We start from the raw sequence: 18,303 nt of genomic DNA, 5'->3' as shown, positions 1-18,303 counted from the left end.
TTCAGTTGATCTAATCACAACACACGACCATTCAAACTAAGAGTGAATGTTGTTTAACGCTTTCAGCAATATTCCAGCTGTCACGGCTGCCTGTAAATGATTGAGTCTGTGCCAGACAAACCAGTGATTGATATGGTGAGCAACGCCCCACGTCGTTGTAGCTCTAGTCACAGTCTGACGATGGTCCAATTTAGTTGCCCGGATCGATTATAATGACATTGGTGTGTAAGCGATTTTATAGGTATGATTTTAGACTATATCATCATTGTTTCAGCAGGAGCATTTGCCCGGAGAGACGAATGTTGGTGATTCGATCCCCGGTCGCGTCTTACTAGAATACGATAAATACTAGTACTAGTTGTTACCTTGCCTGGCGCGCGACATTCGGGGATAAAACAAGGACAGGTCGGGTCGGAGTCAGTATAGTGAGTCTTAGCTGTGTATCCATGATAAAATGCGACATGGTACCTCAGTGGGCTGACAATAAAACCGGCATTAGTACACGCACGCACGCACGCTCGCACGCACGCACGCACGCACGCACGCACGCACACCAGACAGGTGTTAAGAGAATCTACCGTAGTTATTCCCCACAGAGTTTGACATCACTGTTGCACTATGCTGAATGCCGTGCCTGATTTGTTTTTGGTTTGAGAAAGTTACATTGGTATTAGTAATAGTTGGAAAGATGTGACCCATCTTTAAAGAAACTTTATCTTTTGTCCCACATATGTATAATGGTATGCGTACATACGAAATACACAAATAATTATGGATATATTTTTAAAACATTACTCACGGTAAATTATTACCGGCAATTATAAGAGGAAGGGAGCACGCCCAGTCCTACACTTTTTTTTACCTGTCTTGGAGCGCTTGCGCTCCTCGCCTGTAGCCGCTAGGCAGGGTATCAGTCAAGCTCTGTCCGACCTATTTCCCCTTACAGCATTTCGCTGCGATGAAACGTTGACCCATTTCCGTGAAGCGGGTCTGTCTGTCGAGAAGGACGGCGACAGTCCTACAGCATATCGCTCTGCGGGAAACGTTGTCCAAAGTTCCGTGTAGCGAGTCTGCCTGTCGAGAGGGAGGGGGATAGGTCTATAGCATATCGCTTAGCGGGAAACGTTGCCCAGTTTCCGTGTAGCGAGATATTAGCACTTTTGGACAGTGTGCATAATTGACATGTCAGGCTAATGGAGTAAACATATGACCATTAGGGAGGTAACGCTCATAGATGTTTGGTTCATAACAAACGCATTCACAACGTTGTGGGTTTCAATGTTAACAATATCTGCATGTATCCACAGATATACTTCATTATAAAATAAGAGTGAGTGAGTGAGTTTGGTTTAACGCCGCTTTTAACAGTATTCCAGTTATATCACGGCGTGTCAGCTTAATGTGGGAGGAAAGCCCAAAGTGATGCAGGCCTCAGACCTTTACCACTTCGGTGAAACCCACGAGCACGGGTATGGTGCTGACAAACCTAGAAACATAACCAGGGTGACCCGGGATTCGAACCCACAACCATAGATTTCTGGCGTGTCCAGGGGACGCAACTCTGCACAGCGAATCGCGACGACTGGGCCACCCGTGCCACATATAAAAAAATATTACAACAATGTAGCTATTACTTTGAAAAGATTAATTTTGAACAAAATATGAATAACTTTATCACAGTAGATATATCAATGTCAACAGTATCATTTAAACCACTATGATTGTGTCAACCTAATACCCAATGTTCTTGAAAACAATAACAAATGTTTCAGGAAGTCATTGTTGTGAAAACATATTACTCGTTTTGTTTTCATAATATGTTTGTTTTCTAGTTTCATATTACACAAATATTTCAACTGATATGTGTGATATTCTCATTCCTGATTTTAAAAGTACCACATGCTAGATAGAATGTGTATTACCTTCTGGGCAACACATGTGCGCTTTATGACAGATAAAGTACTTGCATTGATAGGTAGGAATGCTACAAAATTTCTTTGCGCTGTGTTGATCCACTGGATCAGAGTTGTCATGTAGAAACGATACTTAGACTCTATACAAGACGTCATGGGCGATGTCACAGTAGCCAGACTGGCCTTTGGAGTGCCATATGCCTGTAGGCTGAGACAGACAAGCATCCCGGAATTCTGGTGTACGTCACATGTGGGTCACCTGGTGCTTCACCTCACTTTCTGTTAAAATCTTAAAATATAGAGCAATTAGACAGAGCGTTGGTTCCTCTCCAATCTAAAGATTATCACCTCAAGGCGGAAATACCGTCAATATGCCGCTGGTGTTCGTTTTACAAAAAACACCAAATAAGCCTTTCATCTCTGTCCAGCAAGGACTCCACCACACTGCCGCCATGTGTTCCACGTACTGCCGTCGGGGCTGCTTTCAACAAGGGGGTCGCTATTGTCACCGCGATGAATCCTGGCTGTCGTTTTTCCAAAAGGGATATTTTACCACCCACTAAGAATCGTTCAATCTCCTTTCAAACTCAATTTGGATGATGGAGCCATGTGGCCTGAAGCAATGGAGTCTTTTGAAGCTACGTGTGTCCGTTACACTGGTCACGGTGTCGGTGTGAGGAGCAAGGCCACTGTTCATGTATCGATAGTTTCGGTACGTAACTGTGTCATTTCTTGAAGATTACAGACTATCAAACTATATATTAATAATTCATCCCAAAGGTTTTTTAAACATGATTTGATAAATGTTCATTATTTGCCGAGCTATCAGCTCGGAAATCGGTTCAGGAATGGCACCACATTGCGTGTCCTGGGGGTGATACAAAAGCACGGAATTAATAAAGCGGATTAAAAGATGGGTATCGATTCTATAATGTGGCTTGAATACGATTCAGAAATTTGATTTGGTTTGGAAGACAGATTTTCTAAAAAAATTTAAGAAAAAGTAATTTAACGCAAATAATGGTGCTGTACATATATCTAATTTTTTTTTATTGAAATAGGTTATTTTGAACGCATCATTAGATAAAGGAAAAGTAATTGGATTTGATAAATTGGTTAATATTGAAACTAGGCAAATCTGGGGATGAAGAAAATAATGTTAGGTTTGGAAAAGATTTTAATGTAGTTTTAAGCGCTAAAAGCCATTCCAAGAAAGCGTTACGTCACAGTAGCATAACCATAGGAAAAGGAACGGGAGATTCCAGTAACGTTAGGGGGTGTGGGGTTGGGGGTGTGGGGTTGGGGGTTGTAGGTTGGGACGATATAAATACTGTGCTGACCGTGTTTTGTCTCTGTACTGGACAGTAGCGGGTGATGCGTACGTAAAATGCAATATATTTGAAAGACTGACGTTAAAAGATGCATTGTGGCGACTGTAAATGTTGTATATTAATCGAGTCTGAACCAGACAAAATCAGTGACTGAAAGCAGGTGAAATTATGTTTATTATATAGCGACGTGCCTGCACGTGCATGTGTGCGTGCGTGTGTGCTTGTGTGCGTGTGTGCGTGTCGCTGCTTGTACTAGTCCGGACTGATGCCAATTTTATAGTAAAATACCATATCGCAGTTAAACATGAATACCCCTCTCAGACACAGTATACTGACGCCGAGCCGACCAGTCCTCGTTTTAGCCCCTTAATGCCGAGCGCCAGACAGGGTGACAACAAGTACCATCTTTTAACGTCTTTTGGTAAGACGCAGCCGGACCCCGGAGCTTCCACTCTCCGGGCGGACGCTCTACCACTAGACCACGGAGGCGGTCCTGAAAGCATGAACAATGATGCACCATCCATGCACTTTAGCGTGCAATCCGCCAAATCGAGGGAACACATCACCCCTTTTACTCAACAAACGTGAGGTGCTGGAGGCCTCTTGTTCCCTGGAATCATCGTCACTTGAGACTGTGTTTAAGCTATAGTATCGCGACAGTTAAACACTATTGGCCTACTATTGCATGTATTCCATTATTATTCCACTAGTATTCCACAGTATTCCACAGAATTCCACTAGTAACGAGACCACAATGATGTTCTCCTTGCTATGGTCGACATGATTCACCGTTTTCTGGAGTCAGTAAGATGTATGCACGATGTATTGTCAGATACAAAACATGAACGCATTCATAACAAGTTGTGTTATTGATGCAGACAGTATTATTGTACTTGTACCATCAATACATACAATGAAGTGCCCTGGACAGACGTTTTACGGTGTACTCGTCCAGACTCGTTGGCTTGATAAACGTTTTACAGTATAATCGCCCAGACCTGGTGGCGTGAATAGAATTGCCACGGTATACTCGCCCAGACACCGTGAATAGAATTGCTACGGTTTAATCGCCCTGACTTGGTGGCGTGGATAGAATTGCTACGGTTTAATCGCTCCGACTTGTTGGCGTGGATAGAAATGCTACGGTTTAATCACCCTGACTTGGTGGCATGGATAGAATTGCTACGGTTTAATCGCTCCGACTTGGTGGCGTGGATAGAATTGCTACGGTTTAATCGCCCTGACTTGGTGGCGTGGATAGAATTGCTACGGTTTAATCGCTCCGACTTGGTGGCGTGGATAGAATTGCTACGGTTTAATCGCCCTGACTCGGTGGCGTGGATAGAATTACTACGGTATAATCGCCCAGACACCGTGGCGTGAATAGAAGTGCTACGGTATAATCGCCCTGACACCGTGGCGTGAATAGAATTGCTACGGTATAATCGCTCCGACTGGGTAGCGTGAATAGAATTGCTACGGTATAATCGCTCCTACTTGGTGGCGTGGATATAATTGCTACGGTATAATCGCTCCGACTTGGTGGCGTGGATAGAATTGCTACGGTATAATCGCCCAGGCACCGTGGCGTGAATAGAACTGCTACGGTTTAATCGCCCTGACTCGGTGGCGTGGATAGAATTGCTACGGTATAATCGCCCTGACTCGGTGGTGTGAATAGAATTGCTACGGTATAATCGCCCAGACACCGTGGGGTGAATAGAATTGCTACGGTTTAATCGCCCTGACTCGGTGGCGTGGATAGAATTGCTACGGTTTAATCGCCCTGACCCGGTGGCGTGAATAGAATTGCTACGGTTTAATCGCCCTGACTCGGTGGCGTGGATAGAATTGCTACGGTTTAATCGCCCTGACCCGGTGGCGTGAATAGAATTGCTACGGTTTAATCGCTCCGACTTGGTGGCGTGGATAGAATTGCTACGGTATAATCGCCCAGGCACCGTGGCGTGAATAGAATTGCTACGGTTTAATCGCCCTGACTTGGTGGCGTGGATAGAATTGCTACGGTTTAATCGCTCCGACTTGGTGGCGTGGATAGAATTGCTACGGTTTAATCGCCCTGACACCGTGGCGTGAATAGAATTGCAACGGTATAATCGCCCTGACCCGGTGGCGTGGATAGAATTGCTACGGTTTAATCGCCCTGACCCGGTGGCGTGGATAGAATTGCTACGGTTTAATCGCCCTGACCCGGTGGCATGGATAGAATTGCTACGGTTTAATCGCCCTGACCCGGTGGCGTGGATAGAATTGCTACGGTTTAATCGCCCTGACCCGGTGGCGTGAATAGAATTGCTACGGTATGGTCACCCGCATCAGATGTGGTTGATAGACTCACTACAGTATCCTCGCCGAAATCAGATGTCGTTGATAGACTTGCTGCAGTATCCTCGCCCATATCTGATGTCGTTGATAGACTTACAACCGTATGCTGTCCCATATCTGATGTTGTGGACAGACTTGTTACGGCATACTAGTCCAGATGCGAGTGTGTGGGTGGACACGCCACAATATATTCGCCCAGATATTATATTCTCATTTGTGTTTAGGACTTCCATGGTTATAAGTTGGTAGTTTGAAGCGGATGCAAGTGCGTAGCATCATGGTTCTAGGGGTATGAATTATCCCCGGAATCTCTGCATTCTCCTGGACGAGTAAATAACTAATGGATCATAGCGGTATTGATTCTATTCTTGCCATGCCGTTGGGCGATGAGGACGAGTGGACGAACATGAAGTGAATGTGCGGAGGGTTACTTAGTTGTCAATGGTCATAGTCATAAGAGTGAGTGAGCGAGTTGGGTTCAACGCCGCTTTTAACAGTATTCCAGTTATATCACGGCGTGTCAGCTTAATGTGGGAGGAAAGCCCGAAGTGATGCAGGTCTCAGACGTTTACCACTTCGGTGAAACCCACGAGCACGGGTATGGTGCTGACAAACCTGGAAACATAATCGGGATTCGAACCCACAATCATAGGTTTCTGGCGTGCCCAAGGGACGCAATTCTGCACAGCGAATCGCGGCGCCTTAGACGAATCAATGATATAAGACGCCATTCTCCGGATATTTACGACATCTTCCAGATAGATCTGGGAGAATGACTCCAAGTGGATAAATGCCTAACCGTGTCATTCTTATTGGGGGCGGTCGGGTAGCCTAGTGGTTAAAGCGTTCGCTCGTCACGCCGAAGACCTGGGTTCGATTCCCGACATGGGTACAATGTGTGAAGCCCATTTCTGGTGTCCCCCGCCGTGATATTGCTGGAATATTGCTAAAAGCGGCGTAAAACCATACTCACTCATTCACTCACTCATTCTTATTGATTAGAATCCAAGTGTGAGTGAGATAAATGTCCCCCGGTCCCCCGGGTGGCATGGGTGAATGTACCCGAGTGTTACCCTCGTGCCAGGGGAACATTAACTAATAAACTAATATATATCAACTCATGTCCCCCTCGAGATGGTGGTATACTTATCTAATCACACTGTGCTACAGAGTGAATACCATATTCTCTATCACAGGGTAACACCTATTCCCCCTGTGTTCGGGGGCACGGGTAGCCCAGTCGTCTAAGGCGCCGCGATTCGCTGTGCAGGGTTGCGTCCCCTCGGCACGCCAGAATCCTATGATTGTGGGTTCGAATCCCGGTTCGCCCAAATTCGTCTAGGTTTGTCAGCACCATACCCGTGCTCGTATGTTTCACCGAAGTGGTAAACGTCTGAGACCTGCATCACTTCGGGCTTTCCTCCCACATTAAGCTGACACGCCGTGATATAACTGGAATACTGTTAAAAGCGGCGTTAAAACCCAACTCACTCACTCACTCTCACTCACTCACTCACCCCCTGTGTTCAGTTCAGTCATTTTTGGTTTGTTTGTTTGTTATTTACCGCCGCACTCAGCAATATTCCAGCAAAATGATGGCGGTCTGTAAATAATCGAATCCGTATGAGACCATCCAGTGATTGACACCATGAGCATCGATTCACGCAATTGAGATACGATGACATGCATCAAACCAAGTCAGCGAGCCTGACCACCCAATCCCGTTAGTCGGGACAAGCATCGTCGCCTTTTACGACAGGCATGGGTTGCTGAAGACCTATTCTACCCTGGATCTTCACGGGTCCAATTTTGGTAGCATTATCTTTCATAGTATCGAATCTTCCGAGAGGATGACTATAGCATGGGGACTCGCAGTATGTCCTTTTTGTCAAAGACAAATAGCACATTTCATTTCCACATTTACATTTTTCTTTGTGCAAATAGTTCACCTTTTATGCTTCTAAGGAAATTGCTGTGACGTTGCTCAGACACCAAGGGCAAATCACCATAAAATAGTTACGCCACAAATTGACTGTCCATTATCTTGGTGTTCTAAATTGATGTCAGTGGTTTTCGTTGTCGTCAGACGCTTGCCACATCAAAGGACGGCGCATACTTGGAGACATTACAAAAGTTATTCAATTTTAAACAAAATTTGTTTTTCCGCAAATTTCGTGAAACTATAAAAGCAATTTGTTTGAAATAACGTTATGTCATCAGTGTATGTGTTATAAAAAAAGGGTGGTCCAACCCGCTGACAAGTAGCAGTGGCCTTTATGTAAACAGAGTTTGTACAGTCTTTGGTAGGCATTCAGAAGTTGGAAGAACATGAATACATGACACTTTTTATGGTTAACAATTTGTAAAGAATTTGTAAAGAATAAAAACTAGTTCAAATTCACTAGATTCATGTCATATTTACCACACCTCTTAAACTTAATACTATCGATAACAGAATTAAGGTAGCATGCAAGGTACCAACAGGTTTAAAATATACACTCTTTAGAATAGGTAAAATCAACAATGACCCCGTCACACTTATTCGGAATCAGCAGGAATCAAGCAGAATGATTTTTTTTCAAAATTCGTGCCTAATTCGGGGGGGGGGGGGGGGGGGGGAATTTGAAATTGACCAAGCTTTGTAAGAATGCCGTTCGAATACCTAGAATGCGCTTCGCACCCGCCTCGAATGATTCTTGCACATTCCGGCCGTATTAGCTCATGAATACAGATCGAATGTAGTTGGAACAGAGTAAGAATATTTAGAATGCACTTCGAATGCCATGCGAGTGCGGTTCGATTGCTGCCGGAATAACGCCCTAAGTCTGGTTTGGAAGGTGCCTCGAATGCTGTACGAATTGACCTCGAATGCAGTCAGAACGCTCCCGGAATGGCCGCTGAATATAGTTCGAACGTCCAAGAATTCAAACAGAATGCAGATCGAATACTTAGAATGTACTTCGAATGTAACACGAATGTCCCGAATGTATCAAGAATGCATTCTAGCTGAATTCGTTTAATATCGAAATAGATTCCGGCAGCAATCGAGATGCAATCGAGGTGCATTCCGGCTCATTCGAGGCGCATTCGGGACAATCTGGCAGGATTTGAAGTGGCCTGGCGTTTCGATTCTCCCTCGAATGCGATCAGAATTTTTCGAATGCTGTTGGAATGCCGTGAGAATATTTAGAAGTCAGAGCACAGTTAGAATACACTTCGAATGCTGTTCGATATTTCCCCACTTCGAATGCGCCTCGAAAGTTATGAGCATGAGCAAAACATTCGGGCCGGCCACAAGAATGGGCCCGAATACTTGGAATGCACACAGAATGCAGTCAGAAGTTTTAGATTGCACTTCGAATATCCTGGAAGAAACAAAGAATTTTCATTCCGACGGCATTCCGGCTAATTCCGCCACTAGTCTGACTAGGGTTTTATATCTTTTTAATGTTATCTCTGTATCGTTATGATGCATAATCAAAGTTTTCCTGTTCAGTAATAAACTCATTGCAAGACGACTACCGCCAAATGGATAAACAAATCAACGAATATTACAATAATCGATCTTCAATACATTTACAAGAACCTTGCTTCAAGTTCAATTAAAAAAACGACCATACAGGCGCAGTACGTTTTAGAAACAAAAATATGTTCCAGAAAACCATGGAAATACACTTATAGATTTAAATTTGAAGAACATACCGTGCCTACATAAACATTTGTTAAAGCAAGCATAACCACTTGTAATGGTCTTACATAGACACAACTTTAGTCGCCATGACAATTGAGTCTCGATGGGAAAGACACATAACGTCCGTTCTCAGGTTTTTCACAGAAATGAGTCAATTAAGTATATTTACTACACGGTCTGGCCCTTTAGTTCAAATGTTTTAGTAAAGTCACAGAAATGGACTATTTACTGTCTAGAAACTAAAGCAACACTCTTACAGTCGATCCACAAAGGTATCCTTGTGAAAATGTTCCACTCTGCAGGTTCTACGAATGGCGTCGTTTACTGTCTCCCTTTTCTCCTCATCGAATGTCGTCAATATATTTTCTTTTCTTTACAACGGATCAAGTCAAAACACTCTTGGAAAGCTTCCAAGCACCAATCAAAACGAACAAGTCTTCAAACCATCCTACAAGATACTATTCAAGAAGAAACCGATTTAATGTTTTGATCCCTACCAGATTGAATCAACACGCCTGATGCAAGAATATGATGCTATGTTCGATCCTTTAGGTTGGTTTGATTACCACAGAGCCGGGAGTAATTCTTAGTGGCAACTCTACTTAACCGATGGTTGGTGGGTTTGTTTCACTAAGATTGTAGGGTCACCCTGAAGGGAAGTGACGTCCCTTCATGAGACATGAGTTGTAGCACCAGAGAATGCTGTTTGTTTAGCTGTCCAAGAGTGCATATTTGAAGCAGCAATCTCCTACCTGGATACCAACGGTGAAGTGAAATCTGGAATGAAATTAAATCATGTAGATGGTAAAAATGTTATATATGTTTAGCACAACCGCGTCATATATATGACAGGTATTTAAAAGCATGTTATATATTTCACACGTGTATGAATAGTCATATATTTCACAAATGTATGAATGGTCATATATTTCACAGGTGTATGAATGGTCATATCTTCCAAACGTGTATGACTGGTCATATATTTCATAGGTGTATGAATGGTCATATATTTTCACAGGTGTTTGAATAGTCATATCTTCCACACGTGTGTGAATGTTCATATCTTCCACACGTGTATGAATGGTCATATATTTCACAGATGTAAGAATGGTCATATCTTCTACACGTGCATGGATGGTCATATATTTCACAGGTGTATGAATGGTCATATATTTCACACGTGTATGAATGGTCATATATTTTTACAGGTGTATTAATGGATATATTTTCCACACGTGTATGAATGGTCATATATTTTCACAGGTGAATGAATGGTCATGTATTTCACAGGTGTATGAACGGTCATATCTTCCAAACGTGTATGATTAGTCATATATTCACACGTGTATGAATCGTCATATATCTCACACGTGTATTAATGGATATATTTTTACAGGTGTATGAATGGTCATATATTTCACACGTGTATGAATGGTCATATATCTCACAGATGTATGAATGGTCATATATTTCACACGTGTATGAATGGTCATATATTTCACAGGTGTATGAATAGTCATATATCTCACAGATGTATAAATGGTCATATATTTCACAGGTGTATGAAAGGTCATATATTTCACACGTGTATGAATGGTCATAACTTCCACATGTGTATGAATGGTCATATATTTCACACGTGTATGAATGGTCATATATTTCACACGTGTATGAATGGTCATAACTTCCACACTTGTATGAATGGTCATATATTTCACACGTGTATGAATGGTCATATATTTCACACGTGTATGATTGGTCATATATTTCACACGTGTATGAATGGTCATATATTTCACAGATGTATGAATGGTCATATATATTTCATAGGTATAAGCCAATTTAACTGATTTTCCTGTAATGCATAAGAAAGTATACAAACATATCCGATGTGACCCTTGAAGATCCGGGGTAGAATAGGTTTTCAGCTTGCTGTTAAAGGCGACTACGCTTGTCGTAAGAGGCGACTAACGGGATCGGATGGTCAGGCTCGCTGACTTGGTTGATGCATGTCATCGTATACCAATTGCGTGGATCGATGCTCATGATATCAGTCACTGGACTCGATTATTTACAGACCGCCGTCATATATCTGGAATATTGCTGAGTGCAGCGTTAAACAACAAACAAACAACATGTCTGGTGTTGGCTTAAAATGAAACAAACCAGAAATGGTTATTCGAAGGTGATGTACTTGATACGGGTATTATGGTTGTGTTTTGTACCTTTTGCAGTGTTTCGCCAACTGTTTTCAGCCAAGCAACGTTTTGATAACCACTAAAATTGTTTGGTCAAATCCAATTTTCGTGTGTAAACTTTCTTTTGTCCAGCAGTTTATTTCAAGGGGGTAAACATGTCATATCGTCAACAGGTGTATGAATGATCATATATTTAACCAGTGTAAACTTATGTGTTATAGGTTTATTATGATCGTATAGCAGATAGCTACGCGATAAATCGCAAGGAACAATGAATAACGAAGAGTGGTTTATTTCACGACGAAACATTGTTCTGTCATGATGTCATTTCTAGAGATTCCAGCATGCGCTAACATACCTGGATGACGTCGTAAATTGGAGGACATTATTTTTGAGAGGGGAGTGTCCAGAGAGTTGTTCCCCATAGATGTATCTGGGCAACGCAGATGAACGCAAAGGCCAAACGATCGCATCCAAAAATGGGAGAGATATTATAATCAGTATTGGTAGAAAAGGTACAGATAATCGACGTGAAAATTGTGAGAATATCAGGGAAATATCAATAATAACACCCCCTGTTAATAAAATAGACTTATCAGATGGATTGTATTCAGGGAGTCATCACTATTTAAATACGGGTAAATATAAAGCTTGTAAAGTTTATTAATATCCTTAAAAAAGGCTGTAAAAAAATAAACGACACATGGTCGTTGTTTATCGCCCCTCAGGGTTTAATCTCCCTGCATTGTTTAATTGTACGATAAACAACCCCCCCTCCCCTCGTCGTTTATTTCTTAAACATTTCACAGGTGTATGAATGATCATACATCAACCCAGGTTCGATTGCCCTCATGGGTACAATGTGAGAAACCCACTTCTGGTGTCCCCAGCAGTGATATTGGAATATTGCTAAGACGGCGTAAAACCATACTCACTCACTCACCAACCGTAAGGTTTCTCGCTTGTATTCACTCGGTTCATTAGACAATGACTTTCAGCCGGAACATGGATCTGTTGTTCAGTAGTCTCTAAAGATACCAAGTAACAAGACATCGCCTGCTCTGTGACTATCTCTTACTATTCCCTTCCTCAGCTACTTATACCATAGTGATGCCCGGTTATTTGGTTTATTTACAGGCCGCCGTCAAATGGCAGGAGTACAGCAGTGCGGCGTCATGCAACAAAGAAACGCTTACTTTATTATGCATATTGTGTAGATGGCAGATGCTACCGGTAGGGAAGGACATTCCTAGCCACTTCGCGAACACCCGGTGTCACCACTGAGTTTTGGCGATCCATTCATATAATGTTCCCCGTTATTATGCCTTTAACGTCCAATGGTATCTGTTTCGGCGGATAATCGAAACTAGTTATTGTCTGGCGTTGCCGTTTTATATACAGTGTCGCACCCCTCCCGTAGCCCATTGCATACATGGACCGCGGTCTAGGTTTGACTACATTGTGTCCTGACCCGTGAAGATCCGGGGTAGAATAGGTCTTCAGCAACCCATGCTTGCTGTAAAAGGCGACTATGCTTGTCGTAAGAGGCGACTAACGGGATCGGGTGGTCAGGCTCGCTGAGTTGGTTGATGCAGGTCATCGTATACCAATTGCGTGGAAAGATGCTCATGATATCAGTCACTGGATTGTCTGGTGCAGAGTCGATTATTTACAGACCACCGTCATATATCTGGAATATTGCTGTGTGCGGCGTTCTACAACAAACAAAACATCGTGTCCTTGATACGTTGTTGTAAATGTGAATCATCACACAGCGAAAGGTATGCATTTAATTTTCCGGTAAATGAGAAGAACACAAAAAATAATTACATTCAAATACGACCTAGGCATTTGTGTCGACAAGAGCATGGTTCATGCGCGAAGAAAAATCAGTTCCAAGAAAAATGATTAAAAGTTGACCTCAGCAAATAAAGTGAGAATTTCAAGTTCCCGACTTCCGCCATGACTCCAACACGTGGTCACAACGGCCACCTCGAGGACGGCTTCTGTCTCACTCGGCCTTGTGAGGGGGCATGTGATTGGTGTGAAGAGACCCATGCCTTGCCGCACATGTTTACAAGTGGCTTCCATGATCAGCTGTCACTGTCAACACTTAATGTTCCCGGACAACTTCCTTGACCAGATATAACCTCGTGAAACAGGGAGCTTGTTGGTGCACTGCTCAGCTGATGACATCGACCTCATACAACTGTCAGGTCAAATTAACTGTGGTGCGATCTGATCTCACGCTTTGGCTGGGTTTTTAACAATACCATATTTGATATGGCACATAGTTAATTGTGTGCATGAATCTAATTTTTAATTCTTAAAATTGTATTTTGAAAATGATGAACAGTAGTTTGTTTCATTGTTCAAACGGTTTTGTAAATTGATAGCTGAAATAACAACACTTTAAAGCTGTTTTTGCCAAATCCCTGTATGCTACCGAACTTCATGAATACGTAATGTATCTTAACGTTGTTGGAACGATTGTCTGCATGCCGGTAAATGTAGAAATGAGTAGGAGAACGCTGAGAAAAAGATGCGAGAGTTAAACGAACAAAATATCAAAATCAGAAGATGCTGTGACTGCTGGAATACCAAGAGTATCGTCAGGTTTAAAGCAAAGTGGGTGACCAGACCAGTCATAGAAATGACGAGATGATGTCTAGGGGAAAGAGATGTGGCATATGGGTGATCCAAGAAAAACAAATCAATAGTGCCTTTGTAAACCACTTGATTGGTAGGCAGCCTCTAGGAACATATGCCTACATAAGTAATGATTAATGTAATACACTTTCCTAACATTCCTATTATTATGTACAGATTAAAATAAAATATGAGTCAGGGTGTATAAAGTACTGTCGGAAATGCTAGAAAACTGCTTTTTGCCTGTAAAAAAAGGATATTTATTTTTCACAGACTGGTGTTATTGAAATATCGAGTAACTACAGATCGACCTGCCCGTGGTTTGAAGTATTTCAGTCACAAGGATTCCTATCGAGAAGTTTACAGGAGACAATTCGAACGAAAACAGGAACTTCACATTTATGTGAGTCCAATGATGACAGTCTGAAACGGCCTATAGAAATATCCGCACGTGACTCCGTTTTTTTAATAATAATGTAGTCTTCATGAAACATCCAATCCACACACAAAAATCATTTTGAGTAAATTCTAGATGTGCATTTTCTAAAATGACAAAATGACGCTGCGTTTTTTAGTTAACATTGCTCCCATGATGCATGTTACATTACACTTGCATCGCCATAACCTTGGTACACGATATGGAGTCTTTACTGGGAAATGATCACAAGTTCTTTACACTTAAGAGAGATAGAGGGAAACCATTTATTAATTTAGATAGGGTGAATTACCGAACTGCCCAAGCAATATGGTTTTCAATTCATACCATCAAGTCTACGGTATGATAAGAAAACAAAACAGGTATAGGGGTGGTCTCAAAAACATAACTGGGAAGTAAAAGGATATTAGACAGCTTTGATATGCGTATAGTGTACAGGCTGTATGAGCAGATGGTAACCCTGACTTGTATTAGAATTTGGGAGGAATTAAAGATACAATTAATGTTTCCCGGAGTGCACTAACTATTACTCTCCAAGAGATGGGATTTCGATACACTGCGCTTGGCGATGACCAAGCACTTTTCAGGGGAAAATATTCCATCCTGTCTATGAGGTCACATTATCCCCTAACCATTCATAACTATCACAGTCAGGGCGTCCAGATAATTTACCTTGATGATTTATTCCACTGACTACATGTGGCTACCGGCAGATTGACAAAAAGCACCCATGGTACCGTCAGGTAAAGGTAATCGTGTCATTGTTTTGCACGCTGCAAACCATGATATGGGGCTTATTGATGGATGTGTGCTAGTTTACGAGGCAAAAAATAAAATAAAAATAAAAATGGTGATTTTCATAAGGAAGTGATGTGTTCATAGAACATTGGAACTTGAGCTATTGCCCACTTTAAACAACGCCAGTGTTAATGTCATGGATAACGCCAATTGCTATAACGTCCGGGAATCAGATACTGTCGCCCAAACCATGAGTAGTCTGAAGGCGACCATACAGGAATATATGACATTGTCCACTTCAGACCATATGAAACGAATGTTCAACTCTTGGAGAAAATTCGGCTGAATAAGAAACCAGGAAAGTACAAGACATATGTGCTGGGGGCACAACACGGTCACGTTGTTTTACGTAGGCCAGTCAGACATTGTGAGCTTAACCCTGTTGTGCCCATCTTGGCTAAGTGTAACGGGTTCGTAGCAAGACATAACACAACATTCAAAAGTACAGATTCATATACGTCAGCAGCGGAGATAGATGCTACCTCAAGAAACCATCTGTGAACAACAAATACTTCTGGTTTCACAAACCGCAACCTTCCAATACTCATCCCGTTTCATAGCTCTTGACTAGTCCATCGTGTTTCCAAGCAAATATAATGCAGTCCATATCCTGAATTGCTACCCCATCAACGCATGTCAACTAAGTACAATAACAGCAATATTTTGAGACCACCACCCCACTCGGTGACATTTGCACCTGGGAGAATGCACGGGACGGTGTGAGGTCATCACCTCGGGACAGGTGTTAGGTTATTACCTCAGGTTATAGGCCATTTCATATATGCATGACAACACACGAATATTTTCTAAGTTTATCATCATTTTACCCGTAAAAGGAAATTTTAAGGGTAATCACAGTTAGGACAGGCTAGATTAGGTCAATTCTTGTTATTTTGATAGATGCTCTTTTTATAGTCCTATGACTCATATTGATAAGCGAAGCCAGAAAAGCAGTTTTTTATCATTTCCGACAGTACTTTAGGTTCATCAGCTCAGCCCTTCTACACGCAGCCCAAACAGCGACTTGGACTTCTCGCAAGAAGCGCTGCCTTGTCGAACCCACCAAGAACTTTTCAGAGAATGTGAAGCCTCCCCAATACTGAAGCCTTCTGCATTACCCAGAGTGTCAAAATGGCTGTGTTCCTGGCAGCAAACCCGGTTGGTCTCCCAATGTCAGTCAGTAGATTGGGAGGTACCAAACTTAAGGCATCGAGAACAATGGGGAGTCGGACAACTTGGTGCTTTGGTTGCAAACATGACATTTATTAGTATTTGCCATGTTTTTCTAATTCTTGTCAATCACATTGGTGTCAAAAAGGACAGAGAATTCAATAATAATAATAATAATAATAATAATAATAATAATAATAATAATAATAATTTTATCCTTCGGATCATTATATGTTTGTATTTATGGTCTAGATAGTTTCACGGTTAAATTGGTGATTTGCTGAAAGAGGAGTCTAACATTAAATTTTTTTTCAAGTTCACATTTGTACAAGAAAACAGAGAAACAAATAGTAGCGTCACCTTCAAGGAACACTCCCGGCTTTGTGGTAATCAAACCGACCTAAAGGATCGAACATAGCATCATATTCTTGCATCAGGCGTGTTGATTCAATCTGGTAGGGATCAAAACATTAAATCGGTTTCTTCTTGAATAGTATCTTGTAGGATGGTTTGAAGACTTGTTCGTTTTGATTGGTGCTTGGAAGCTTTACAAGAGGGTTTTGACTTGATCCGTTGTGAAGAAAAGAAAATATATTGACGACATTCGATGAGGGGAAAAGGGAGACAGTAAACGACGCCATTCGTAGAACCTGCAGAATGGACCATTTTCACAAGGATACCTTTGTGGATCGACTGTAAGAGTGTTGCTTTAGTTTCTAGACAGTAAATAGTCCATTTCTGTGACTTTACTAAAACATTTGAACTAAAGGGCCAGACCGTGTAGTAAATATACTTAATTGACTCATTTCTGTGAAAAACCTGAGAACGGACGTAATGTGTCTTTCTCATCGAGACTCCATTGTCATTGATAACCATGACAAGTTGTGTTTGAGGACGACCGCCTCAAATGGTTATGCTTGCTTGAACTGATGCTTATATTATACATGATGGATTGGTGAAATATGTGGGAGGAAACTTAGAAATGAGAGAGAGAGAGAGAGAGAGAGAGTGCGAATGTGTGTGTGTGAATGAGTGAGCGTGAGTTTGTGTGTTTGTGTGTGTGAGTGAGTGAGTGAGTGAGTGAGTGAGTGTGTGTGTGTGAGTGAGTGTGTGTGTGTGTGTGTGTGTGTGTGTGTGTGTGTGTGTGTGTGTGTGTGTGTGTGTGTGTGTGTGTGTGTGTGTTTTGCCATTTTAATCTAATATATCTCTCATTGTCTTTTAAGTTTTGTTTACAAATGCAACATGAATGTGTCTGTCATTGATTTAGCCTGTCCTAAATAGAACAGTTGATACCAAGTCATTTCGTTGGAGAAGGACTGTTTCCTTTTAAACATTCAGAATAATGCTGTAGTCATTTTCTAGTATATGTCTGGCCACAGATAATGCCCTCTTTGATGTTGTAAAGAGATGGACAAGAGACAAAAGCACCACAGACATCAAGTTAGAACACTCATTTAATGTCAAATTTTAATGCAGCAAATAAGGGTGACTTGCCCTAGTTGTCTCGTCCTCCTAATAGCAAATCTGCTTTCAACAAAAGGTTGAGAACATTATATTCTTTTGGCGACATTTCGCAAACTTTGACTTTCTTATGGCTAATGTTATGTTTCTAATAAAACAGTCTCCAAAAAATACTGATCTGTTTTCCCTCCTGTGTGTATTTGATGTGAAATAGAGGCAACAATGTGTGAAGTGTGGACAGTGTTGCTTTTTGTAATATAGACTCAGATCAAGAAGTGGGACTGACTCTTGGTTGGAGCTTTGTTGTTGT

Source organism: Haliotis rufescens, unplaced genomic scaffold (genome assembly GCF_023055435.1).
Source record: "Haliotis rufescens isolate VD_foot unplaced genomic scaffold, xgHalRufe1.0.p SCAF_7, whole genome shotgun sequence".
Lineage (NCBI taxonomy): Eukaryota > Metazoa > Mollusca > Gastropoda > Lepetellida > Haliotidae > Haliotis > Haliotis rufescens.
The sequence above is the reverse complement of the archived record's forward strand: the minus strand, read 5'-3'. Positions refer to the sequence as shown.